Genomic DNA, 15,675 nt, shown 5'->3' with positions numbered 1-15,675 from the left:
TTCTCCAACTTTTCATGAATTTTTATTTTTTACTCTACTAAGTTTAAAAAAATTTATAACACTGCTGCTCAGAAATTGTAACATTGATTGGAGACATATGGACCACCAATCCTGAAGTGTACTAAACTAGAATACAGTTTATGTCATTGTGTTTGGAAAAAAATCAAAGAACACAATTTTATATGCCACATTAAGGGGATTATTTTAGTTAAACCGGTCCCTCGCGCGTTCGCACGGGGGACCGATTTTTAGTGCATGCGCTTGGTGCGAGTGGGCATGGTGAATTGCATGTTCGCCTTCCTGCTCACACCTAGCAGTGCGAGCGGGGGTGTGGGGCGGCGGCAGGGGGCACAGCCCATGGGAACGCCCAGCATTTCATGAGCATTCCCATGAAAACGCTGGATGTCTCATGGTAATGGCCAGCTGCTCCCCCACCCGTGTCCCGCACAGGGTGTTTGGAGATCTGAGACACCACAGAGGTGACTCAGACTAAAGGCTGCAAATGGATGATTATGCAAATCATTCATTCACAGCAATGCGGGGGGATTGCGACATGCGGGCGGCATCTGCGGGACTGTTTATGTATTAATGGTTTATTATATAGCGCAGCATATTCCTTTGCGCTTTACAAAAGGAGACAGTGATAAAACAAACTGGGTATTTACAGACAGTCAAAGGTATGAGGGCCCTGCTCATAGTTGCAACATGTGAATACAATCTTGCATGACCGCAGCAGGAACAACTGGTATTCAGTGGTGCAAGTAGAATTTTTTTCTTGGTGGTACTGATAGCCTCCACCAAAAATGGGCGTGGCCATGTGTCATGAGGGGGGCGTAGTCACACAAAGCTAGAGGAGTGACTAAATGACAATAGTGGCGTGGCATCAGGAGACAGGGAATGAGAAACAGGGAATGGCTGGGGTGGGTTGGCTCTTGCTTGGGGGAGAGCCGGGCAGCTTGTGCTTACAATTGTGGAGCCTGCTCTTCATGCTGATGCCTGTCAGTGTGACAGGCTAAATCAGCAGTAACCGGTAGCTGCATACAGCACCAATCATAACACTGGGTGGGTGGGCTGCAGATGCATTATATTTAGACTTAAAATAAAAATAGAATTGACAGTGGGTCAGGGGGTAAGTGGTACTGCGTACCTGCAACATATTTCTTACAGGTACTCCGTACCACACAGTACCCCCTTACTTGCAACACTGCTGGTATTCCTATAGCAATTCTCTCTGATTATAGTAATGGTGCTTTCTGGCAATTCATCAGCACCCTTTGGATAGGAGAAGCGTAAAATATGCATTAACATCAGATGGGAATGAGCAATTGATTTTAAGCGCTCCAGAAAGCCTCTCCTATAGATGTCAAAACAGCCAGCTCAGCACTCTGTAGATAAAACACACAGTACTTGCAAACTGGCTTCTCTGTCCCAGTGTACTGTATGTCATTAGTTTGTGGTCAGTATCAGTGTTTATTAGTTTGTTCTTTTCAACTCTGTCCCAAGGTTATAGTAGCATGGGCTAACTTTAGCATAAGTAATAGCATGATCATTTATAGTAAATACTGACAGGTCATGATAGTTTACGCAGTAAAATCTACCAGATTATGCACTTTAGTGAGTACACCACAGCCAAGGGAATGCTGTATTACTGTAAGTAATATATGTACAATAATAAAGCACATGATGACGATCATATCTTTATACGGGCTGGGATCATTTAGTCGACCATAACTAGGTCGACAAGCATTAGGTCGACACCACTAGGTACACATGCAGCAAGGTTGAGGTCGACATGGGTCAAGGTCGACATGGATCTAGGTCGACATGACGTTAGGTCGACACTAGTGTTAGGTCGACAAGGGCTAAAGTCGACAGTCAAAAGGTCCACATGGGGTTTTTCACAGTTTTTTTTGCTATGCTATGTTAACATTAGATCAGTCAACACAACTGCTAATTCAGTTTGTCAGGAGGACATATCATGGAGTAAACCAAGTACTTATTCCAAGTCCATATTCCAGCTTTACCAAGTTAATGTATTTGTAATAGAGTCTGCAACTTGACATAAGTGGAGGGGCCCTACCCTGGTCCTGTATATATCTGACTTACTACATACTGTACACTGCATTCTGTATATGGAAGACTTTATCTTGTTATATGCAAATCAACCCCTATACATGGGCTGCCCACACTCGCATTTGTTTTGACTGCCACTAGCAAGAACACCTGAAAAGTCTTTGTGGCCTTGTGGCCCAACCCCATCTTCATAAATCCGGGTGAGCGCCAGTCATTCGCAGCGATGCTGGGCATCCGGATGCTCATCTGGCTGCTCTATCACATCCTACACTGAGGGGGTTATTCTGGTTCACTTCTTCTGGCAAATTCCTTCTCAAATGGACAAAACCATGTTTAGGTGGGGCAGATGTAACATGTGCAGAGAGAGTTAGGTTTGGGTGGGGTTTTTCTTCAAAGTGAGATCTATATTGCAGTGTTAAACTAAAGCATTCTCCATTTTCCCTGCACAGAAGCAAAATAACTCACCCAAATTTAACATTTTACATCTGCCCCCCTGCAGTGCCCATGGTTTTGTGCATTTAAGAAGGAATTTGCCAGAAGGAGTGAACCAGAATAACCCCATGTGACAGGAGCCCATCTTTGCCCATCTTTTGTGCATTGTCTAGAACGTTCCAGATTCATAAAATTGTACAAGTGTTCATGCGTACCTTACTAGCATGGGTTCTGAATAGAATATTAAAGCTAGGACTGAAGGTAAGCAGAAAAGGAATGTCATTGGTTGCAAAAAGGCTTAATGGTTTCAGACACATTTGCATACCTTTCAACATCTGAAAAGCAGAAATCCGTACACATTCAGAAAGGGGGCGTGACCTCATGGAAAGGGGGCGTGGCATCGCAAAAAGGGGCGTGGCATTACACATTATACCACACATCGTAACGCCCATTACACATTTTAGTAAATGCTGTAATGCCAATTACACATAAGGTCACACACCGTAATGCCCACTACATACTATGGGCCAGATGTATCAAGCTTCAAAAAGTGATAAAATGGAGAGTGATAAACAGCCAGCCAATCAGTTTCTACCTGTTATTTTTCAAACCCAGCCTCTGATATGACAGGTAGGAGCCGATTGGCTGGCTGGTTATCACTCTCCATTTTATCACTTTTGAAGCATGATACATCTGGCCCTAGATAACAAACCATAATGCACATTACATATTTGACACATAAATGCTGCTTACCTACAGGGGGTTCTTTCTTGATGCCACGGGTAGTAGTAGTGCCACCCACCTTTCCCCCCAACACAGCACCTCCTACACATAATAGACCAGTCAACTTCCACCCTCTTCTAGGGTATACACTGGTCTGCCTTATCCAGGGCTGTCCATGTATGCTCTACCCAGGGGGCATGTTTATTAATGGTTATTATTGATTGATGTTGGATGATTTTTATTGATGTTGATATTTACAATTGATATTGGCCTTCCGGGGCTAAAAAGCACATCTTCTGAAAGTTGACATGTTAAATTAATTTCTAAATGTTAGTAAATGTGCGTTCTAGAACTGGATAAACAAGATCGATTAAAACCAATTTTAAATAGATCCAAAATTGGCCATGCCGTGTGCGGAGCTGGGGAAAGAGACCTCCCTCTTGTTTATTTTTTTAATGAGAGAGTGGCTATACTCCCTCCCAGGGGCCCCGCCCGGTGACCACGCCCTCTCCATTTTAACAGGGCCCTGTCGACCTGTCGGTGCCCCTGGGTAGCACACACATTAGGTTTTTCAGAACTTAGGTGATCGATGTTGCGTGATGCACAAGGCCAGTGGAGTAGGGGGCAGAGTTAGAGAATTGTAGCTGGGCCAGAACTTGCTCTAGTGTCCGTAAGCACTGAGCAAGATCAGATATTAGTTTGCAAACGGTTTTTGAATCATGACACCTTAAACTATCAAAATTATCTTTTGTGGCACCCCTAGTCCAAAGCTTTTTTATTAAGAAATTTAGAAAAATTATTAAATTAATTAAATTGTGTTTACAATTAGTTTTAATTATGTGTTGAGGGACAATATTGCTTCGGTTTGACTACATATTTTATGATTGGGAGCCACCAGCACTGGTTTTGCCTATTACATAACCATATTATAGGACCATATTTATTAATTTATTTACATTTTCTTATCTAACGCAGCATATTCCGTTGCGCTTTACATATTTCAGTTGGTCCTGGACACTAACCCAAGGCACCCCTGCAAATGTATTGGGGGATATTGTAGGTCGCAAAAGACAGAGGTATGTTGGGTGGACCCCCTAAATTTAAATAACATTTGATTAATAGTGATGATGGTGGGGGTGTGCTACCTCGGACATGAAAAATTGACAAGAACAAGAAAAAGGAGGGAGAGATGTCCTATGTCGGTGCACCAATGCAGAGTAAAACGTAACTTTTATTAGTTTCTTTTAAGAACTGCGAGATAAAAATCAATACATAAATTAGACAAGGGGGGGGGTGTAACACTTTATTAAAAAACTAAGGTGGCGGGCAGATGCTTGTTATATACTGTGATGTATGTACTGATTTCGTTGACAGTGTGCTCCTGATCTATTATCACTGTCCAGACCAGGTATAGGTAGTATATGTGGGCAATAAGCCCTAGTGGATAGGTGTTCTAAATGCCGCACAATACACTCATGTCAGTGAAAAATTAACACGTTTATCCTGAATATTTAAATGCTCAGATGTCGATTGACATGCAACTAACCATATCATAGTGCATGGGGTGAAATTCACTCCGCCTCCCTAGGGAGAATCACTATCTGAGTCATTAATTCAAAATGTGATACAGGTCCAGTATTAGGGCACTGACCCAGATAAATACTAAACTTCTAACGGCTGCAGTTTGCCTGGTATAGGAGTCAGTACGGTGGGATATAGTGCTTGCTGAATGCTGGAAAATTCACTGAGCCAGTCCAATGGAGTCGCCCCCGCGCACCGCTAGCCGGCACGCGCTTCGCAGATTTTAGCTTCCTTTGGCCCTGAGGAAGCTAAAATCTGCGAAGCGCAAGCCAGCTAGCGGTGCGCGGGCAGATGTTTGTAACTGTTTAATATTTTTCTTACTAATGCATTTTGATCTGTTGACCTGTGCTATGCCGCAATAGCCCTTTTTAGGGCGTTCACTGTAGTCAACTACAGTCCACTTGGAGGCGACTCCATTGGACTGGCTCAGTGAATTTTCCAGCATTCAGCAAGCACTATATCCCACCGTACTGACTCCTATACCAGGCAAACTGCAGCCGTTAGAAGTTTAGTATTTATCTGGGTCAGTGCCCTAATACTGGACCTGTATCACATTTTGAATTAATGACTCAGATAGTGATTCTCCCTAGGGAGGCGGAGTGAATTTCACCCCATGCACTATGATATGGTTAGTTGCATGTTAATCGACATCTGAGCATTTAAATATTCAGGATAAACGTGTTAATTTTTCACTGACATGAGTGTATTGTGCGGCATTTAGAACACCTATCCACTAGGGCTTATTGCCCACATATACTACCTATACCTGGTCTGGACAGTGATAATAGATCAGGAGCACACTGTCAACGAAATCAGTACATACATCACAGTATATAACAAGCATCTGCCCGCCACCTTAGTTTTTTAATAAAGTGTTACACCCCCCCCTTGTCTAATTTATGTATTGATTTTTATCTCTCAGTTCTTAAAAGAAACTAACAAAAGTTACGTTTTACTCTGCATTGGTGCACCGACATAGGACATCTCTCCCTCCTTTTTCTTGTTCTCACCCCTGCAAATGTCCTGAGGCACTCCAGGGTGCAATGGCACACAGTTTGGGAACCACTGCATTAGTCATTTAAAAGACTTGCCCCATTCTACATTCTGCATTTGCATACACTTATGTGACCCTGGTACTGCGCCTGTGGCATCCTATATTTAAGGCTTCTGTTTTCACATTAGTTTACCGTATCCATGTAAAATGTTTATTGTAGCACCATAAATCCTAATTGTCTGCAAAATATTTTGCTGATGCTGAAAACAGCTGTTATTATCCCACGTCTGTAACACAAATCGGTAATCTATTCAAAGTCTGTAACTCTCAGAAACTCACATAGGAGTGTTCAAACTGAACTGAAAATTTACATACATTCTCCAACAATCAGGTAACTTAACATCTTGACCTAAGACCATTGGAGATAAAGACATGATTTAATTCATCATGGCACTAGGCAGCAAATAGCATGCGGACTCTCATGGGAGGAGCGGCTTAAAAATGTATATACACTGTATTCCATATTCCATAATATTCTTTAAAAACCAAATGAAATACAGGCCTAAATTTAGACAGCCTGAGAACCTTTTTAAAACATAGCGGTGTGTGTAATATATACACAGTTGGGCGGCACACAAATGTCTTTAAAAAATGGAAACCAGGCCTGGTTTATTTCTCAAGAGAAGTTTTGAAAGAATTTTTCAAGATTTTTTAAAGACATTTGAGTGCCGCCTAACTGTCTTCCTGTCTATTGGAAACCCTCCTAGGGTCTATCCGGGGAAGGCAAAAGGTGCATTTACAAGTTACAAAGCGGTGGAGTGCCGGCAATCATGAAAATGACATTAAAGTCATTGAAACGTTGCCGTTAACCTTGCCGCCTGACGTGTGAATTTTTCTATGGCTGAGAGTGCCGCACCTCCCCCCGATTATATATATATATATATATATATATATATTTCTTGGAATCCCGCACCTATAGCAACTTGAGTCACCACGGTGGTGCTCACTCCAAGGATATATTATCCAAATAACAGAGAACAAAAAAAGAGGGCACTCACCAATCGTTGAATAAAACGTGAAAAAAAGATTTATTGTATCTCACATGACAGGGCTAACGTTTCGGTCTTATTTAAGACCTTTGTCAAAGCCAAGCATAATGTAGAGGAGGTCCTTCCACCGTGTTCATGGTGGAAGGACCTCCTCTACATTATGCTTGGCTTTGACAAAGGTCTTAAATAAGACTGAAACGTTAGCCCTGTCATGTGAGATACAATAAATCTTTTTTTCACGTTTTATTCAACGATTGGGGAGTGCCCTCTTTTTCTGTTCTCTCTCTCTCTCTCTCTCTCTCTCTCTCTCTCTCCCTCTCTCTCTCTATATATATATATATATATATATATATATATATATATATATATAAAAGATATATATAAACGCATTGTGTTGTGTTGAGAAACCATTGAGAATCCACGGTGCAGTGTGCATCAAGGACTTTTTTAATAAATAATATCAAAAGGACTCTTGTGCTTATACTGTACCTGCTTTTGGATTGGATGAAATTAGCCCCGGATTTGGGCTTTATATCTCTCTTAAACCGGAGGAGCGCCTGTTCACTAACTGATTAACATGTTTGTGTATGTATCCCTTTCCTTCAAGGATTCATTGTGTAAAGGCTGCTTGTACTTGTTGCAATTCGATTCTATAACTCTTTACTAGCGCATGAAGGAATATATATATATTATATATCCTATGCACAGCCGATCCAACTTTTTCACACTTCCAGTAACAATGTACAAGAGGGCCTAGTATAATTCTATAATCTTACAATGTTATTACAATATGTTTTCTTTTGTTTCTTTTGCATCTTTTTAATGTTGGTTTTGCAGATATCCAAACATCATTCAACCATGTCATTTTTCTTTTTTAGTTTTTGGCTGCATGCACTGCACTTAATATGTGTTGTTAAAACATGGATATTAACATGTATGCTCAATGCAAACAGTGATGTTCGGGTGACAGAGAAATAACAATAAGTACATGGGCGGCACAGTTCAGGAATTAGACTTTACAAACATCAATGAAACAGTACTTAACACATTAGTTGAAGAGTTTTAGGAAATTTATGAGAAGATCGCCCTCTACAGAGCAATTGTTACATTACATACAGAAGATTAACCTTCACTTTTCCATTTATATAGTCTGTGCATTGCAGGCAATATTAACATTTGTTTTCATTTCCTTGTTAAAAACAGATAATATTGCTTTACAATTGGGGCTAAATTCCCCAAATCTTCCAAATAATAAAACAATACAGAGATGTACAGTATTATAAAATGCAGTAAAGGGTCATATAAAGGATACTATTAAAGACTGGGAGTCATTTACAGTGACCAGATGCATTGTAAAAGTGGAGATTGTGCAGTTGTGATGCCATTGTGGTTTGCACCAGATAGTAAATTCAATAACAGCTTCTATGTATTTGCTTTGCTGTTTTGCAAACTATTACATTAGATGGAAAACATATTACAAAAAGGTGCATACTGTGAGCATGGTGCAGACACACTTTTAAGACAAACTAGCAGGGAGTATTTACCTACCGTATAACTACTACATTCCCCTTCTCCTCCCCTAACACTGCAGATATTCAATCCACTTTTACAGCCATTATAAGGAAAGACTAAAAGTATATTGCTAAAGGTCAATGATTATTTATGCTGGCAGACAGAAGTGACAGTGTGGTAAAAAATGAAACAAGGGATCTGCTGCATAGCATAGGCCAATACTACATTTCTACAAACTCTATTCTGACAAGTTTTATGCTTGGTCAATTAGAGAAGCAGTGTTGTAATTATTAAAGGTCTTTGGGTGGGATGTCCGTCCCCCTTTGCCGACATAATTATCGCATACAGTATGCTGTAACATATGCGATAATTATGGCAAAGGACATCTCTTGCGTTAAGAGCTGTCCTTTGCGGTGAGAGTCAGCGGGTCCCATCGGGTCCCGGCAGCTCCCCCCTCCCTCCCTTACCCGCCGCCGCTGCTGCTGCGCCGGGCTCTCCTCCTCCCTGCACCCGGAAGAGGATCATAGTGCAGGGGAGGAGGAGGTCACAGGTCAGGGGCAGCACAGCTCTGTGCTGCCGTACACAGGTGAGGGGGTCGGTGCGGGGCAGCGGTGGGTGGCGGTAGAAGCCCATAGGCTTCTATGGGGCATTACCAGATTTTTATGGCGATGCCTACTGTCGCTGTAACCCAGCGGGGGATGCTTAGAGCATCCCAAAATGCGGTAAAAACCCTGATAACAGGGTTTTTACCGCATTTTTAGTTTAGAGAATACTCTCCCCCCCCCCCCCCAATCGCTAATGTAGGAAATGAGTGATAAATTGCATCACCAATAACTACACGTCCTGATCTAACCTATGGAATCCCCATCTATTAAGCGTACCAAAGCTGGAAGATTCCAATTGTTATAAATGGGAAAGACTTTTGTAATACACATCCACTATACCAAATAAGCAGAGAAAAAGTTACTAAAATCTAATGGCTATAAATGAGGAAAACTCGTCCATCAATCCCATTTCAGAAATTTACTAAACAAAAACAAATGGAAATCATGGTAGAACACGCATGTACAACTCAATCGACCACCGGCCAAACTTTGTAGGACTTTCCAAAGACATCAGTACAACACCGATATTTACTATCATTATTGAGTTCAATATATAATGTTATATAATGTCATATAGACCACCTTTTGGCAGTCGAGTTTACTGAAGCATGCACGGATCAGTGAGATCTGTGCAGTGCTTCTTCTAAAAGTAAAAGAAAGAGTTCAATTATGAAAAAAATGGTGTGGGGTTCCCCCTCCTAAGCATAACCAGCCCTGGGCTCTTTGAGCCGGTGCTGGCTCCAAAAATTATAGGAACAAATTGCGTAGGGGTTCCTTGAATTTAAAGAATATACAAAGCTGAAGCTAATTTACCAGTGGTATTTTTCATCGAATGGGTACAAATAGGTGCATTCATACTCATTCGATCTTAGCAAATTTCCCCCAAAGACTTAAGGCCCCAATACAGTAGTCCGACTTGTGCCTCAGACAAGTCAAACCCGATTTCTCTTCAATTGTCCTGGCAGCTCACTGGAAAGGCTTATCTCCAACTTGGCATTTTATGTGCCATTCTTTATATGCAAAAAAATTGCATGTGATTTAGGACGGGAGTGACAGACGGAATTAAAGGGAAGTGGGATGTGATACATTGCAGGTGCTTTAAAAGCACCTGTTGGCTGCACAAATGATTTATCTTATGAGAAGCACATCTGACCTCCGACCCTCATCCAATGCACAGGTCTATTAGGATGTTAAACACATGCAATTTGGCCCGATTTCACCCAAATATCTTGGCAGATCCTTCTGAATCCGGTCAAAACAGGCCAAATCACACAGGTGTATGGGGGCCTTTAGTTGTACACAGATATACAAGTGTCACACATCAAATTATTCAGCACAGTCTCCTAGTGCATCCTGGTAATATTACATTGCATTAGTTCTGTAGATCAGAAGAATCAAATACATCTGTCTTATAAGTACTGGGATACAAAGCATAGCTTTGACACCCATGAAGCTCCACTCCTATGCTGTGATTGGCCCACAGCCCTTTGAATAGAACACCAGGGTTCAACCATTAGTGAGTGAAACCTCTTATGGCCCTCTCTAATTTAGGTACTTGTTTCCTAGCACGGCCACAACGATTTAGATCGTTGTGGTCGTAAGATAAAAAATCGGATCGATCGCATCGCATGCGATGCGACCGATCCGACCGACCGATTTTTCACCCGATTTTTTTTTTTTTTTCACCTGATTATTTTCAATTGCCCCCCCAAATGTTACTAAGTGGGCTAGACCCCACGATAGACGTGAACCCGAAGCGTGGCGAGCGCAGCGAGCCCGCGAGGGGCGGCGGTGCGCGTCCTCCGACCTTTTCATTCCCCTACTATCCACTAGGGCGTGGAGTGAGAATAGAATAGTGTGGCGAGCGCAGCGAGCCACCGAGCCCGAAGCGTGGCGAGCGCAGCGAGCCCCGCGAGGGGACGCGTATAACTTCACAGGTATACGCGTCCCCTCGCGGGGCTCGCTGCGCTCGCCACGCTTCGGGCTCGGTGGCTCGCTGCGCTCGCCACACTATTCTATTCTCACTCCACGCCCTAGTGGATAGTAGGGGAATGAAAAGGTCGGAGGACGCGCACCGCCGCCCCTCGCGGGCTCGCTGCGCTCGCCACGCTTCGGGTTGACGTCTATCGTGGGGTCATGGCGGGCACATAAAAAATGTGAAATGGGTCATATTGGCCCATTTCACCTTTTTTATCATTTTTCCCTATGTGAGATGGACTTAATCAAGTCCATCTCATCTTGTGCCATTATAATGGCACAAGACCGACAAGATCCTCCCGATTTCAATGTTAAAAGATTTTTTAACATTGAAGTCTATGGAAAAATCGGGTCAATCGGTCGGTCGCATCGCGGCCGATTTTAATTGGTCGCGACCGACCGATTGACCCGATTTCTGTCAATCAAAGGGAAAAAATTGTAAAAAATCGGCCACATCGTGAGGATCGTGTCCCTTAATTAAGAGCCACGATCACTCACGATTGTGGCCGTTCTAGGAAACAAGTACCCTAATTTATTTTAATATTAAATTTAAAAAAAGTTAATATATGCATTTACAGTCCTCATGTCAGAGCAGTGAATAGCGACTTTTCACAGGAGATGGAGAGGCTGGGGGCATGGCCAGGAGCTCTCAGCGGTGAAACAAGGGCATGGCTTCGCAACCACAGACATTTCTGTGACGCCACAGCCCCTTCTCCAACCAGGAAGTTGGGAGGTATGCCTCTGTGGCAATGCTCTCTTCTTAGGCATACAATGGCTACACCATCTAAAGTAAGGGGGCCAGATTCTGAGGTGATTGTAAAGCAAAAAGAGCAAATAACTGTGCACCTTGGTAAAACCATGCAGATATTTAGATGTAAGAAAGGTGTGTCCAAACTCAAATCTAAAGTGTTGTGTAACAATAAAGCGCTCTAGTATTTGTTAGCTACATACAACGCAGCCAGTACTTTCAGAGCACCGAATCATGTTTTAAAGGGGTATTAATGTGATGTCACAGGTCCTCTTCATGAATATTATCCCATCATTACACCAAATACACTTCAAGATAACAAATCTGTCACTAACTACACTATGCTGCACACCTCACTCCTAACAGCACAGGTGTGGATCATTGGTTCGGTAGTTAATAGCTGGATATGGATGTGGCTGACTATTTTTTTTTTTTTTTTTGCGGGGGCGGCATTTTCAATGTTAAACAACATGTACATTAACCTGTACAGAGCATTTTAAAAATATTTAGATAGCTTTTAGAAATATCTACACTTTGGCTAAATGTGTTCATACTTGCTGTGTCAGTAACACAAATTGTGTAACTATGTACAAACTATTATGGCAGCCAGTTTGTGGACTAACAAATATTACAATATACGTGTTCCATTTTGGGAAGGTCATTTAAAAAAACACACATCCTTGGACAGCACACAGATCTCCACTGTGACTATAATCTTATAACGAAATCTTGCATTAATAGGGGAAAACCATAACATATTCTTGGCTGACAATGATGAAACTTAGCTTACTTTCATGATGCTGACTTTAAATAAAAAAGTGGTTGCTGCATAGAGGAACCATGTCTTCAGCAGGCTTTAAAGTTCACAGCTTTCCCGTAAAAACATTTGGAATTGGGGGGAAAAAAAAAGATTACTTCAACTCATGAGAAGCAGGAAAAGTCACAGATGAATATGCAAAGCAAAAGGAAGCTGTTTGTGTCAAGTGAAATAATTTATTGTTTTGTTATACATTTGTGACAAGAACAGTAAAATGGTTTTAGCAGAGAGTTGGAAAGCTACCAAAAGTATCACGCAGAGCGAAAATGAATGAGCATCACAGATTTTTCTTCTAGAAGTGATTTCCGTGGATCATTTTAAACCAAGTTCCCACCCAGGGTTACTTTCATGTAATGAAAGAGTTACATATGACCAATTTACAGATTGGTCATATGTAAGATTCAGAATCTAAAATCCATAGAAAAGCGGGGCAACATAAAAAGAACAATCATCATCATTATCTAGACTTACCATTCATCCAGGATTCCTCTAGACCACGGGTGTCAAACACAAGGCCCGCGGGCCAAATCCGGCCCGCCAGACCTCTTCATGTGGCCCGTGCAATCTAGGCTAGATCCACTTTGCATTGGCTGCCTGGAGTGGAATGAGGGACCGGGCTGATGGAAAGGCGCCCGCCGGGTTCTCCCCCTCTCCTGCCCGGCTCGTGTCCCACTCGTCACCGGAGAGACGCCGGGGGTTGCCGCGTCAAACTCCCTCCTCCACGTGTCTGCCGGGTCATTCTCCTGCGCCTCGCGCACCCGGCCACTAGTCTCCGGATCGCTCCGACTCTCTCCTCTCTCTCCTCTCGGCACAACACAGCAGCCAGCACGGACGGAAGCGAACGCCACAGTCTCCAACGTCAGACCTTGCGCCTGGTACACTCAGCAGCAGGTACCTTTATGCAACTATGGAGCTCGAGAGACGGGGGTTTTACCACCTTTCAGCTGCTCAGTGTATAGATCAGGATATTAATCCAGGGAGCAATCTACCCTACACTCCTTCACTCCCGCCTCGCCGTGGCCACGCCCCCAGATTTCACAAGTGGTGTTTTAATAGTTCTGCTTTTAATAGAGCTAGCATTCTGACACTGCATGTAAACATTAGTCACATTAATTGGATATCTACATAGTATTTATATACTCTCAAGGTGCTTGATTTCCAGCATGGGGGTGCAGGGGGGTCCCCGGTAAATACCAACCAAAGATGAAGTCTCTGGAATTTTTGGTTTTAGGTGGGAGTATGGGATTGGTTTGTACTATGATGCCAACATACAACCGGCCCTTTGAGGGTGACCAAACTGCTGATGCGGCCCCCGATGAATTTGAGTTTGACACCCCTGCTCTAGACAATCAGAAATGTATCTAGAGGCAGCCTATGACTTGTATTGGCATATGATCAGCTTTCTGCACCAAATATGTCATTAAAAACAATATTTAGTGTAGTAACTAACAGGATTAATATATCCATGCTTACCTGCCCAGCCCTTTCTTTCCCTTTGGGGGGTATTCAATACCCGCCCCTATTTCTGACGGGGGAAACAGTGACGGGCGCCTATTCAATGCTGTCTTACCCAACAGCCAGTGGTGGCTCTTACCTCTGTGGAGAAGGAGGGCTGCTGCAATGCCCCCCCCCCTCCTCTGCCGCCACTGTTGGACCCCACTGCCAGTTCCTAGCTGGACACCAGTGCCTGATTGGTCCCACCCCGTCAGGGTCATATGACCAGTGCATGTGCAGTAGCTTTTTCAGTACTGCGCATGCGCTGGCCTCCAGCCTCTATGGGCTCCTTCAGCAGCAGTCCATAGAAGCATATTCCCAGGTCTGGCACATGCGCAGTACTGCATCCCAGAGAGAGGGAACACCTTCTAATGGGACTACCTTGGGTGACTGGCAGGTCAGACTTTCAGTAAGAAGCCACTGCCAGTCACAGTGAAGCCAGTGCCGTCTCACAGACGGCATCTGGCTTCACACAGTGGTGGATTTTTCCTGGGGGTGCTGCAGCACTGCAGCCCATAGGCATAAACCGCCACTGCTGACAGCATTGAAGAGGCAGATCGACAGAACAGGCCAAAAAGCTGTCAGGTCGGTTTTGTTGATTACGGCCGTGAATTGTCGTGATCACGTCCGAATCTCGACAATCCATGGCTATTTATGCAGAAACGCAGAGCCGGCCTTAGGCATAGGCCAACTAGGCAATTGCCTAGGGCATTTGGAATGCCTAGGGGCATCAGCAGCTTCTGCTGATTAAAATGATATGCAGCATGCCTATATTCTGTGTGTGAGTGAGGCTGTATCTGCATATGAAATAGTGTATTCATGGAAATCACTGTAACATAGCATTCCGTATGCAGGTACAGCCACAGTCGCTCACAGAATATAGGCATGCCACATATTATTTTAATCATTGGAAACTCCTTGTGTGTGCTGGTCATAACAATGCAAATAAGACGAATTTTCAGCAAAAAAGGAACCCAACGTTAGCAGAACTGGCCAGAAGCTGCATGGCCTATTGAGTCAAGATGTATGAGGAAACATCTGTATCCAAGCAGAGGCAGAGGTCACAGTGTTAGCGGCTGTGCGAGTGCTGTCTGTGGGTGGGTTGGCTGTGCAATAGTGTTCGGCATATGTGTAAGGGGCATTATTTGTGTCAAGTATAAACGCATTATTAATGTGCAACATATGTGTAACAGGCATTATGTGTGTCATGTGTATAAGGGCATTAATAATGTGCAACATATGTGTAAGGGGCATTATGTGTGTCATTATGTGTATGAAGAGCATTAATAAAGGTTGGCATAATGTGTAAGGGGCATTATGGTTATAAGGACATTAATAATCTGTGTTATGTGTAAGGGGCATTACTGTGTGGTATTATCAGGGGTGCCGAGAGAAAGGGGTAGGGGGTACAAATTACCCAGGCCAAAGTCTGATGGAAGGGCCCAGTGGGGGCCCCGGGCCCCCTCCCTTAAGTCAGCAGCAGCTGAAGCTCTTCTCCTCTGCCCAGCACACACATGGAGGTGCTTAAAATACAATATTTTCTCAGGATTTTTTTCTAAGGGTATAATGTGAATAATGTGAGGAAAAATGTATATAAGGTAAAGTGGTACTACTGTGTGATGTAACGTGAATAAGGGACACCATCGCATGATATAATGTGAATAAAGTTG

At 43.2% G+C, this 15,675-nt stretch overlaps 1 protein-coding gene across 4 annotated transcripts in view; it reads right to left on the bottom strand.

Annotated features, from left to right (window-relative positions):
• Window positions 1-15,675, bottom strand: part of BCAS3 (BCAS3 microtubule associated cell migration factor) — a 1,098,472-nt gene that overhangs the window by 652,026 nt on the left and 430,771 nt on the right. The window lies entirely within an intron of this gene.

This window comes from Crinia signifera, chromosome 2 (genome assembly GCF_055691185.1).
Source record: "Crinia signifera chromosome 2, ASM5569118v1, whole genome shotgun sequence".
In the NCBI taxonomy this organism is placed as follows: domain Eukaryota; kingdom Metazoa; phylum Chordata; class Amphibia; order Anura; family Myobatrachidae; genus Crinia; species Crinia signifera.
Note: the sequence above shows the minus strand (reverse complement) of the source record. Positions and strands in the feature narration are given on the sequence as shown.